This window comes from Littorina saxatilis, linkage group LG17, assembly GCF_037325665.1.
Source record: "Littorina saxatilis isolate snail1 linkage group LG17, US_GU_Lsax_2.0, whole genome shotgun sequence".
In the NCBI taxonomy this organism is placed as follows: domain Eukaryota; kingdom Metazoa; phylum Mollusca; class Gastropoda; order Littorinimorpha; family Littorinidae; genus Littorina; species Littorina saxatilis.
Genome location: NC_090261.1, coordinates 35,241,072 through 35,252,144, shown reverse-complemented (window position 1 = coordinate 35,252,144; position 11,073 = coordinate 35,241,072). Strand labels below are relative to the sequence as shown.

At 50.1% G+C, this 11,073-nt stretch overlaps 1 non-coding gene across 1 annotated transcript; it reads left to right on the top strand.

The window, feature by feature from the left end:
* The first annotated feature begins 699 nt into the window (after nt 1-699).
* LOC138954009 (5S ribosomal RNA) lies at nt 700-818 on the top strand. Its single transcript, XR_011451677.1, has one exon. It is a non-coding gene; the product is annotated as a 5S ribosomal RNA (ribosomal RNA).
* The last annotated feature ends 10,255 nt before the right edge of the window (nt 819-11,073 follow it).

The following is an 11,073-nucleotide window of genomic DNA, read 5'->3' as shown; positions in this document are numbered from 1 at the left end:
ACTTCTGGCTTGAGGCTACGTTGTGTTTCCTTCAACTTGTGCCTCCGTTTTTGTGTGGCGGACTCGGCGTGCCTCCCGTCCTACTTCGTGGTGACCGGTCGTCTGCTTCTCGTTTCGCCGCATTCACTTGAGTATTGACCTAAATTTTCTTTGAATTTTGTTAATTCTCGGTCTTTAAGGGTACGTACAGGGCGAGGTAGGATGTCTCGTCCTGTTTTGGGCTCTGGTTCTACGGAACCAGAGTCTGCCGGGGGCAACCCTTCTCCGGGCGCCCAGCGTCATGTTTTACGCACGGAGAAGGGGATCTTTCGGCGCTCCGACTCTCCCTCCCCAAACGCTTTGCGTTTGCGGCGAGGGAGGGCGGAGAAAGCCTGTTTGAGCAAGCTCAATGCGAGCTTGCTCAAACAGGCTGGGCTTGAGCCTGGGACTTCGGGCGGGGCTGCGCCGTCGAAGGTTCGGGGAAGTTCGAGGGGAAAGAAAAAGCTTCTTTCTCCTTCTCCTTCAGTGGAACAGGCTTCCCCCCCTTCGACGCCGTTGTCCGGCCCTCAGTCTCAGGCTTCAGCTCCTCCCGGTTTCGAGCCTGGGGGGAAGGTTTCCTTCTCCCCCCTGGCTCGAATCCGGGGGCAGGTCGATTCCCAACCCTCTTTGGGGGTTGGTGAATCCGATCTAGGGGCTACTGGAGAGACTCAGGTTTTGACAGCCAACGGCCATACCACGTTGAAAACACCGGTTCTCGTCCGACCACCGAAGTTAAGCAACGTCGGGCCCGGTTAGTACTTGGATGGGTGACCGCCTGGGAACACCGGGTGCAGTTGGCATTAAAATCTTTCTTTTTCCGGTGCCTCTCCTGTGCCCTCCTCGGTTTCCACCGCTGTGGAAGCCAGGAGGGACACGGGTCCTCCTCTGAACTCCCTCGCTGGGTCGTCTGCTGCTGTTTTGACAGTAGTTTCGGCCTCCTGGGGGGGGAGATCGGAGGAGATGACGGGGTCTCTGAATTCCCTCCCCGCTGGGGTTGGGATGCGAATTGACCCCGTTCAGGGCGGTCCTGTGGGGGCAGGGGTTTCAGGCTTCGTGCCTACGACCACTGCTACTACGGTTCCCTCTGACGTCCGTGTGACTGGTGGCTGTCCCTCTTGAAACGCTCCGGCCGACTAGTTACTGGACGTGGAGGTGTTCGACAGAACGTGGTACTTCTGTCGAATGGTCAGGGCGACGGGAACATTGTTTCTGTTGCTCAGACCGACACCTCCGACCGGACCGTCTTGACCCCACGCCATTCCTTAGCGTCTGGTGTTCGGGTGACGGATGGTCCGGACCAAGGGTCCGGAACGTTCCAGGCTTACGGGTCGGGATCGAACCGGACCCACGGGTCCCGACTGGACTTGACCTCCGGGTTTGGTCCGGACGGGACCCATGGTACGGGACCGTACCGGACCTTAGGGTCCGGTGCGGGACAGTACCTCTGGCCCTTGCCGGACCCCCCGGACCTACGGGTCCGGATGGTACGGTACGGGACCAGTGTTTCGGTCGGGACCGGACCACCCGACCACCTCTGTTGGTCTGGGTGGTCTGGCACCGAACCGGAACACACCGGACCTACGGGTCCGGAGGGTACGGTACCGGACCAGTGGTCCGGTCGGGACCGGACCACTCGACCACCTCTGTTGGTCCGGGTGGTCTGGCACCGAACCGGACCATGCCGGACCTACGGGTCCGGATGGTACGGTATGTCCACGTCCGGACCGAGCCACCCGAACACTTCTGTGGGTACGGATGGTTCGGTACCGAACGGGACCTCCGGATGGTGCGGGACCGGACCGAATCTACGGGTTCGGATGGTCCGGTACCGGACCACCCGACCACCTCTGTTGGTCCGGATGGTCTGTCACCGAACCGGACCATACCGGACCACCGGACCTACGGGTCCGGATGGTACGGTAGGTCCACGTCCGGACCGAACACTTCAGTGGGTACGGATGGTTCGGTGCCGTACGGGACCTCCGGATGGTATGGGACAGGACCGGAACACCGGACCACCCTACCGGATCGGTCCGGACCACCCGACCACCTCTGTTGGTCCGGATGGTCTGGCACCGAACCGGACCTACGGGTCCGGATGGTACGGTATGTCCACGTCCGGACCGAGCCACCCGAACACTTCTGTGGGTACGGGTGGTTCGGTGCCGAACGGGACCTCCGGATGGTGCGGGACCGGACCGGACCTACGGGTCCGGATGGTCCGGTGCTGGACCGGTGGTCCGGTCCGGACCGGACCACCCGACCACCTCTGTTGGTCCGGATGGTCTGGCACCGAACCGGACCATACCGGACTTACGGGTCCGGATGGTACGGTGTGTCCACGTCCGGACCGAGCCACCCGAACACTTCTGTGGGTACGGATGGTTCGGTACCGAACGGGACCTCCGGATGGTACGGGACCGGACCGGAACACCGGACCGGAACACCGGACCACCCTACCGGACCGGTCCGGACCACCCGACCACCTCTGTTGGTCCGGATGGTCTGGCACCGAACCGGACCTACGGGTCCGGATGGTACGGTACGTACGTCCACGCCCGGACCGAACCACCCGAACACTTCTGTGCGTACGGATGGTTCGGTGCCGAACAGGACCTCCGGATGGTACCGGACCTACGGGTCCGGACCTACGGGTCCGGATGGTCCGGTGCGGGACCACCCGACCACCTCTGTTGGTCTGGATTGTCTGGCACCGAACCGGACCACCGGACCTACGTGTCCGGATGGTACGGTATGTCCACGTCCGGACCTAACCACCCGAACACTTCTGTGGGTACGATGGTTCGGTGCTGAACGGGACCTCCGGATGGTACGGCACCGGACCGGACCACCCTACCGGACCGGATCGGCACCCCCGACCGGACCGGACCATTTCTTTTCTGATCAGACCCCATGGGTTCCTGTTCAGTCTATAAATGGCGGGGGTTCGTTGGCTGGGCTGACCCAACAGTCGCAGGGTTGTTGTTTTTCTCCCCCTTCGGCTGCTGGAGACGTTTCGTCTTTGGGGCAGGGGTCTTCGCGGCCTCTTGCTTCTGTGGGCGTTTCTTCACAGCCTGCTTCATCGCTTTCGGCTCTTCCCCCTCAAGCTCCCTACACTCCTGCTTTTGAGGAGTTGTCGGGAAGTGAAGAGGAGAGTGAGTCGGAGGACGATAGGGAGGAGGATCAGGGTCGCCCTGAGGTTAACACTGAACCTCTACCCTTGCCGGTTTCTGATGGAACTTCCGAAGCTATGCTTCGTACTTTCCAACAGTACATGACAGACATCACGCGGCGTCTTGACGTCACGGATGCCTCTCTTAAGCGTCTGTCGTCTAGTGTTGACACACAGGACGTGGACCCGGGGTCTGAGGACGAGAGGCAGGAGGCTCGTCCTCGCACAGCTAGAAGGACGTTTGAACAGTTTCAGGACGTCCTTCCCTGAGACGCCCTCTCGTCCTTTGAGTCCGCTTCGGCCCGGGCGCGGGAGGCTCACGCCGCGTCTGCCGGCGGCTCGTTTTATGAACGATCCGGCCGCCGGCAATTCGCGTTCCACCCTAGTCTAAGTGCCACGGTGGAAGCGGCAGCACATCGCCTGAGGAGTACAGATTCACGTGCAAACGCGACCTATGTTCCTCGGGAGGACGCGGGTTCAGTGCCATGCTTTCCTTCGGGAGGCGCACCTCCACTGTTTCCTCGTGTCCAATCTGTTTCGTCCCTCCCTTTTCCCTTTGACTCTCGAACTCTCCCTTTCCAGACTTCGAGTGTTTAGGGTGGGACTGACGGTGATGTGTTCGTTGGGGAGGTGCCTTCGGTCAAGAAGGTGGAACTGAGCTCTGCTTCGTTCCACAATCTTGAGGCCACCGTTTCTTCCACAGTCGAGGCCCAATCACAGGCCTTGACATGGATGAGCACGCTGTCCACACTGTTGGACCCTCCCAATCGGGCAGAGTCCGATTCCACTCGGGTCCTTGACACGGTTCGAGTGGATCGGGCTTTGCATGCCGTGCGATCGTGCGTGACGTCTGCGGCAGAATTGGCCATTGGAACACGGGTCCACTTTATTGGCCCTGTTCCGTGATCATTTTCTGCCTACTTCTATAGTGCCTCCGGATATGAGGAAGAGTCTGAGGAACACGTTTCCTCAGCCTTCTTCCCTCTTTCATCCGGACACTGTTCGTTCTGTGGTGGAGTCCACACGCCAGAGGAACACTGATTCTCTGATGGTTGGCCTCGCTGCTTCGGCGACGGCGGCGGGGAGTAAGAGAAGTGCTACAGTCACCTCCAGCTCCCAGCCTCAGAAGAAGAAGAAGAAGCCAGTTTCACTGCCTCCTTCTTCCTCCTCTTAGGCGCCTGTTGCGTTCCCAAGCAAGACGAAGGGTGCTCAGACAGGTAAGGGGAAGCAGCACCACCAGGGGGGGTGGTCGCAAGCCTGCGCCTGCCCGCCAGCAGAATTTTCAGTGAGTCCCGGCCCTACGTTGACGCCCCCTCAAGTTGCCCCTCTTTCGTCCGGCGGTTTCCTTTTTTCGGGCCCGCGGCATGTGGGGCAGACTGGTCTCCAACCAGTTTTTCTTGAGGGTGGTGTGGTCGGGGTTTTCTCTACCGCTGTCGTCACAACCTCCATTGTCCGCTCTACCTTGGACGTTCCCCCCTCCTCGAGAGCCTGCCAGATGGCAGGCTCTTCAGGACGAGGTGAACTCGTTGGTCGAGAAGAAGGCGGTCTACCCCCTTTCTCAGCCTTCTCTGGGGTTCTGCTCCCGCCTGTTCACCGTCCCCAAAAAGGACGGCCGGTTCAGGCCGGTGTTGGACCTCTCCACCTTGAACTTGTACCTTCACAGGTGCAAGTTCAAGATGGAAACCCCTTCGTCGGTCCGGTTGGCCATCCGGCCAAACGATTGGGCCATGTCTGGGACCTCCAGGATGCTTACTTCCACATCCTGGTGGCCCTGGGGTACCGACATCTGCTCTGGTTCGTTTGGGAGGGCACGGTGTTCGAGTTTCGGGCCCTCCCATTCGGCCTGTCCTTGGCCCCTCTGATTTTCAACGGGGACAACAACACCACATGCTTAGCTTACCTTCGCCACCAGGGGGGCACCAATTCTCGGTCCCTCTCCCTGTTGGCGGAGGAGATTCTGCTCTGGTGCCAGACCAATCAGGTCCGGATGTCAGTCCAGTTCGTTCCGGGGAAACTGAACGCCCTGGCCGACATTCTCAGTCGGGGCGATCAGGTTCTCTCCACAGAATGGACCATCGCTCACAACGTTCTACAGCGTCTGTGGGCAAGGTGGGACCGTCCTCTGATCGATCTGTTCGTAACTCGATTCAGCGCTCGGCTTCCCAGGTACGTCAGCCCCTTTCGAGACATGAATGCGTTCCACTTGGACGCATTCACTCTCTTGTGGAGGCTCCTCGATGCTTACGCCTATCCCCCGACATCTCTGATTCCGAGGGTGCTGGCAAAATATCTGCAGGAACGACCAAGACTGATTTTGGTCGCGCCTTACTGGCCAACAGCTCCGTGGTTTCCAGATCTTCGCGGTCTCACCCACGTAGACCCTCTACCTCTGGATCTGGACGGGGGAGGTCTGCTCCAGCCTCGATCATGCCTCCCTCATCCACGTCCAGAGAGTCTGTGCTTGACCGCATGGCTCTTGTGCGCTCCAAACTGCTTGCACTAGGATTGCACAAGAGTTCAGTAGAGTTTTCCTTGAACGCTAAGAGGCGATCAACTAATCAGCTCTACGACTTACGCTGGAGAGCTTGGGCCACCTTCGCCTTGTCCAAGGGGATAAAGCCGCTTTATCCCTCAACACAGGACTTGGCCAACTTCCTGGTGGAAGTGTATCAAAAGAAGAGTCTTTCTTCTAAGACTCTTCTTGGATACAGATCTGCCATCGCTTCCACGATTGCGGCCGCTACTGGTCGCAGAACTGAACACTTGATCAGGTCCTCCCTCATCGCTAATGTCCTTTCGGGTATTAGCAATGCAGCGGTGTCTAAACCTCTGGTTTCATTTCCCAAGGGGGATGTCTTTCTGGTCCTCAAACTCCTGCGTAGCAATGAGTTTGAACCCCTGGCAGGCATCAGTATCAAGTTGCTGATTTTTAAGACTAATTGTTCCTCATCGCTTTAGCCACTTGCCGTAGACTCAGTGGTATTCAAGCTTTGAGTGGCCTGGACTTTGACATTGAGTTCACCACACAGCAGTGGTTGCTAGCATGGTCACGTCAGTCTAAGGTATGTTTCTTGGGTATATTTTCTTTTACGGTAGTACTGTTCGAAAATTGCCTGGGTATCTTAATCCTTGGATTTAAGTGATTTTGATTAAGGAGTTTAATACTCTACATATCACCCTCACACCACTCTGGTATTCTGTGCAAGAATAGTACTGTCGAGGTAAGTGTTATATTGACTGTAAGGCTTCTTTTTAAGCCTACTGTCTATATGATACTTACCGAGACAGTACTATTAGAGTTTCCCTCCCGCCTCCCCTCTTGATATGTTATGGGCTTTTTGAGGGTCTGCAGCTCATAAAGAAAGAGGACGCGCCACCTACATCCTGTAAGGGGGAAGCACTCGGACAGTGCTTGGGATCCACGGTGGCGCATGGTTATGGGAGATAATTGTACCCACTCAGCGTTTTGTCCAATTTTTTCGGCCTATAATAGATAATGTGCAAGAATAGTACTGTCTCGGTAAGTATCATATAGACAGTAGGCTTAAAAAGAAGCCTTACAATTTGGAGGTATCCCCTCATCAAAGGAGCCTTGAATTGCAGGGACCACTGTACTCAATGTGACCAAATGGCTTTTTTTGCTTCTCACACTGTACTCATTTTTTCTGCGCAATTAGCACTTATTTACCGGTTTATTCGTAGTGTTTTGGTTGAAAAAGAAGGCAGACTTATAGGAGAATTTTTTTTAAAGATTTGTTTCTAGTTTGTGTTAGATGACAGAGTGAGCTTAGGAGAGGTTAACAATAGCATTCATAATACGGTTTGGGTAATTGCAGGTCTGTGTGTGTGGGGGGGGGGGGGAAGGGGTTAGGGGAGTCGGATGTGTGTACTTGTGAACATGGACGTATGCTTGTGTGTGTGTGTGCTCATGCACACATTTAGCACAGTTACAAGCAAAAGAATGAATGATTATGGAGATGTTCCTTGGTGTTGGCTGTTCATCTGTGATACATAATAATGTTTGACAATTTATTTTTATTTGTGTCATTGCTGTTGATTAACTGAAATCATGCAACTTAAATAATTGGAGCTGAATATTTTGTGCACAACGGCAGCTCCTTTTCTTTTACTGAGAAGTGTTTGATGTACGGACGGTGCATGTGATTTGCTGTGTGTGTGTGTGAGTTTTTGTGTGGCTGGTTAATTGTTTTTAAATGCTCAATAGTTTCCAGATGTAAGCTATCTGGTGTGCATCTGTAAGAGGGAAAGAAATGAAATATTACTGTTGCTTGCTTTTTTTGAATATTTTGTGTTTGTCAATACTCTAATCCAGACAAGTACAGTATTATACATTGTTTTGTGAAGATATTTTTGTCAGAAGATTGTTATCAGTGTAGGTTTATTTGCTGGTTGTACTTCTGACCTCAGGTGACATTTTTTTCTCTCACGACGTTCTTATTCGGCAGTTACATTTAGCATAGAAAAGCATGTTTTCACCTGGAAACTGGTAATCTTCCAGTAGGTATTAATTTAGTTTTACTAAAGCCTGCTGGGACACAAGTAATGGGTTAGTGCATTTGTAAACAGGAATCGTTTGACAAGTGGCCCCCTTCATCCCCCCCTTCCTCGTCCTGATATGGCTCTGCGTAGTCGGCTGGACGTTAAAGGCATATGTACTCGATGACTATACACGCTAATTGCTTTACCAACAGCTGGAGACATGCTAAATTAAGTTCCCTGCAAAATATTGTGGTCTAGGACCCCTTCAATGTTGAGATATGTTAATTTTCATTTTGATCTGGATCGTCCTATTTATAGATTTGGCAACACATGTAACGTTGATGCAAGGGAGCTAACACCGCGGCTTTGTTGACATCCTCACTTTTTCAGAGGCTAGAACAAGCTGTAATGCATGTATTATGGTCCGCGCATGGTGACATATCGTCATTATATGGTCTTATGGTGCGTTTGACATCGATTATGGGCAAACTACACTTTGTAAACACGGGAGCGCGTACATATGCCTTTAAGCAACAAATAAACAAACAAACAAACAATGTTTTCACCTCCGAATGTAAAGTAAGTTGATGCAGCTGTGGGGCCATGTATTTTTCGCTCTTATGTCAGAGCTTTACTGTTATGATTTTAAATGGTTTAGCATCAGCTTTGATTGTCAGTCAAAAGTAAGTGATCGTTTTTTTACGTTTTTTTTTGGTTGTTTTTTTTTGGGGGGGGGGGGGGGGGATGCATACTTTGGTACATTATACAAAAATGTGAAGAAAGGTAAATTGAAATTTATGGGCATTGAAACTTCAAATAATTCTAAATATGGCATTGCTGTGTACTTGTTGACACTACAGACTTGTTCTTTCTTCCTGAAATGAAGAGTTAGTGTTAAAACATAATCATACATGTATACACTGAGTACTGTTGTGGTGAGATGTATTGAGTGACAGCTGCCATTGCTTTAATACTGACAAGTTAACCAGAGTAGTCCTTTGTTATATTCTACTTTAGAAATCCTAATCAAACTTATGAGTTTTGTTTGTACAGTAGTTGTGTTTTAGTAGGAAGTAGAATTATGGACCTGATTCTTGTGTTGGAATGAGCTTGATAAAATGTAAATTTGTATTTGAATTTAGAGGAATTCATCACTCTCACTCTTTGTGATGACTTCCTTTTCTGCAGTCATACGCTTGTTTTGAGCACATGAATTAATGGTCACATGATAACTGAAATATTCCTCATTTGTAACTTTCCCAGTTTGAGAGGTTGGGAATAAGTGAAACCCTGTGAACAAAACTCTGAATGTGATGTGTTTATTTTCATGACTAAATTTGCATCTGTGATGTGAATAATCATTAAAAAAAGATAGGGCATCTTTCAAACAAAAAGAACGAAGTTTTATGTGGGTTTTTCAATGGCGGTAAATATATCAAAACAGATTTAAAACGAAAATGTATAGTCATATCTTCAGTGTTTTTTTTTTTTTAATTTTAATTTAATTTTTTACATATTTTATTTTTGTTGATTTTTGGCTCACGTAAGTGTAGCCTATGCGATCGTAACTTTGTCTGTCTGTGCGTGCGTGCGTGCGTATGTGCGTGCGTGCGTGTGTATGTCTGTGGTAGAAACTCTAACATTTGAAGACGTCACATTACATTGACGTCACATTATGACGGAAGCGGGTTAGACGTCACGCGAAGGAAGTACTGAAAGTCTCGGTCATTATTATTTTGAGCTGGCCGAGACTAGTTGGCAGTCGTGTCCCTGTAAGTAGGCTACATGCAGACAGACAGATCTAGATCAAGTGTCTCGCTTTCTTGCACAGTTTCACCTATTCTCTTTCTCTGTGTGTGTGTGTGTGTGTATGTGTGACGGAGTGATTGAGTTTGTGTTACTGTTTGTCGATTTCTTACGTGAGCCTTGATGGCTTCGCCTCTTGTTTAGGTTAGTTTTGGAAAAGCAGGCGAGATTTTCTTCGTTTTTCTTATCAAGAAAGTCTGTATTGTGATTTGGCTTGAGAGAATGTGAGCTTCTGCAATTGTATCCCAAAGTGAAATGATGAGCGCTTATTATCAAATGACAGGAATCATTATTACTGTATTATCATCGTTAAATTTTGATTGTTGTGAAGTGGGTTGTGTTGAACGCATTGCATGTTCGTATTCACTTGCATTATGAGTTTTGTTGTATGTAACTCATGACAATTCTGATACCGATGTTGAATTAATTGTGTCTATTTGTCCACTTCCAAGCAGAGGACATTCCACTTTTACCTGAAATAAAGATTCAGTGAAACAATTACCACCTGTGCATTCAAGTTCTGTCCCGCAGTGGGGCACTGCGGTTATGAAATTAAAGGCCCCTCCTGTTTTTGGAACCGCAGGAGCTTTCTAGTTTGCTGTTAGGTAGATTTTTGGTTCCTCTTTCCTGTCATGCTCTCTTTTTCTTCATGAATTCTTTTCTTTTTTCTGCCTTCTTGCTCATTCACCTGTATTTTTTCCAAAAATCTCTTCTCTTGCCGCTTGTCTCGCGATTCATGTATAGTTTAATCTGTTAGTGTTCTGATGTAAGTCCAGCAGTAGATAGGTTAAGCCTATTTTAACATACTGGAAACTGGTAATCTTCCAGTAGGTATTAATTTAGTTTTACTAAAGCCTGCTGGGACACAAGTAATGGGTTAGTGCATTTGTAAACAGGAATCGCTTGACAAGTGGCCCCCTTCATCCCCCCTTCCTCGTCCTGATATGGCTCTGCGTAGTCGGCTGGACGTTAAGCAACAAATAAACAAACAAACAAAAATTCAAGTTCTGATAGAGTAGATCAGTACATTTGAACTCTCTCTCTCTCTCTCTCTCTCTCTCTCTCTCTCTCTCTCTCTCTCTCTCTTTTGATCAACCGTGTCGAGGAAAATATATTTGTTGAACAGAATAAAGCACTTTCTTGATCCACACTCAAGGTTATTATTTTATAATGCATACATACAAACCATCACGGATTATTGTTCGACCATCTGGGACTCTGCCAGTGCAAACATTTTAAAACCACTGTACAGTCTACACAGACGAGCACTAAAATCAGTTCTATTAAAACAATCCAGTCTTGTTTTCGACGATTATAAAAAACTTAAGATTTTGCCTTTAAAAGAAAGATTTAAATCAAATAAAGGCGTGCTCCTTCACAAAATCCTTTCCGGCCATGCACCGAGTGCTTTCATTACAAAATTTAAAGCCAAACCAAGCCGAAAATTCAACGTCCCCATTCCGCGGATAGATCTCTTTAAATCAAGTTTAGCTTATTCTGGCAGCGTTTTGTGGAATTCTCTCCCGGAATCAGTTCGAGTCCCAACAAGTCTCAATACTTTCAAAAAACACCTCTCA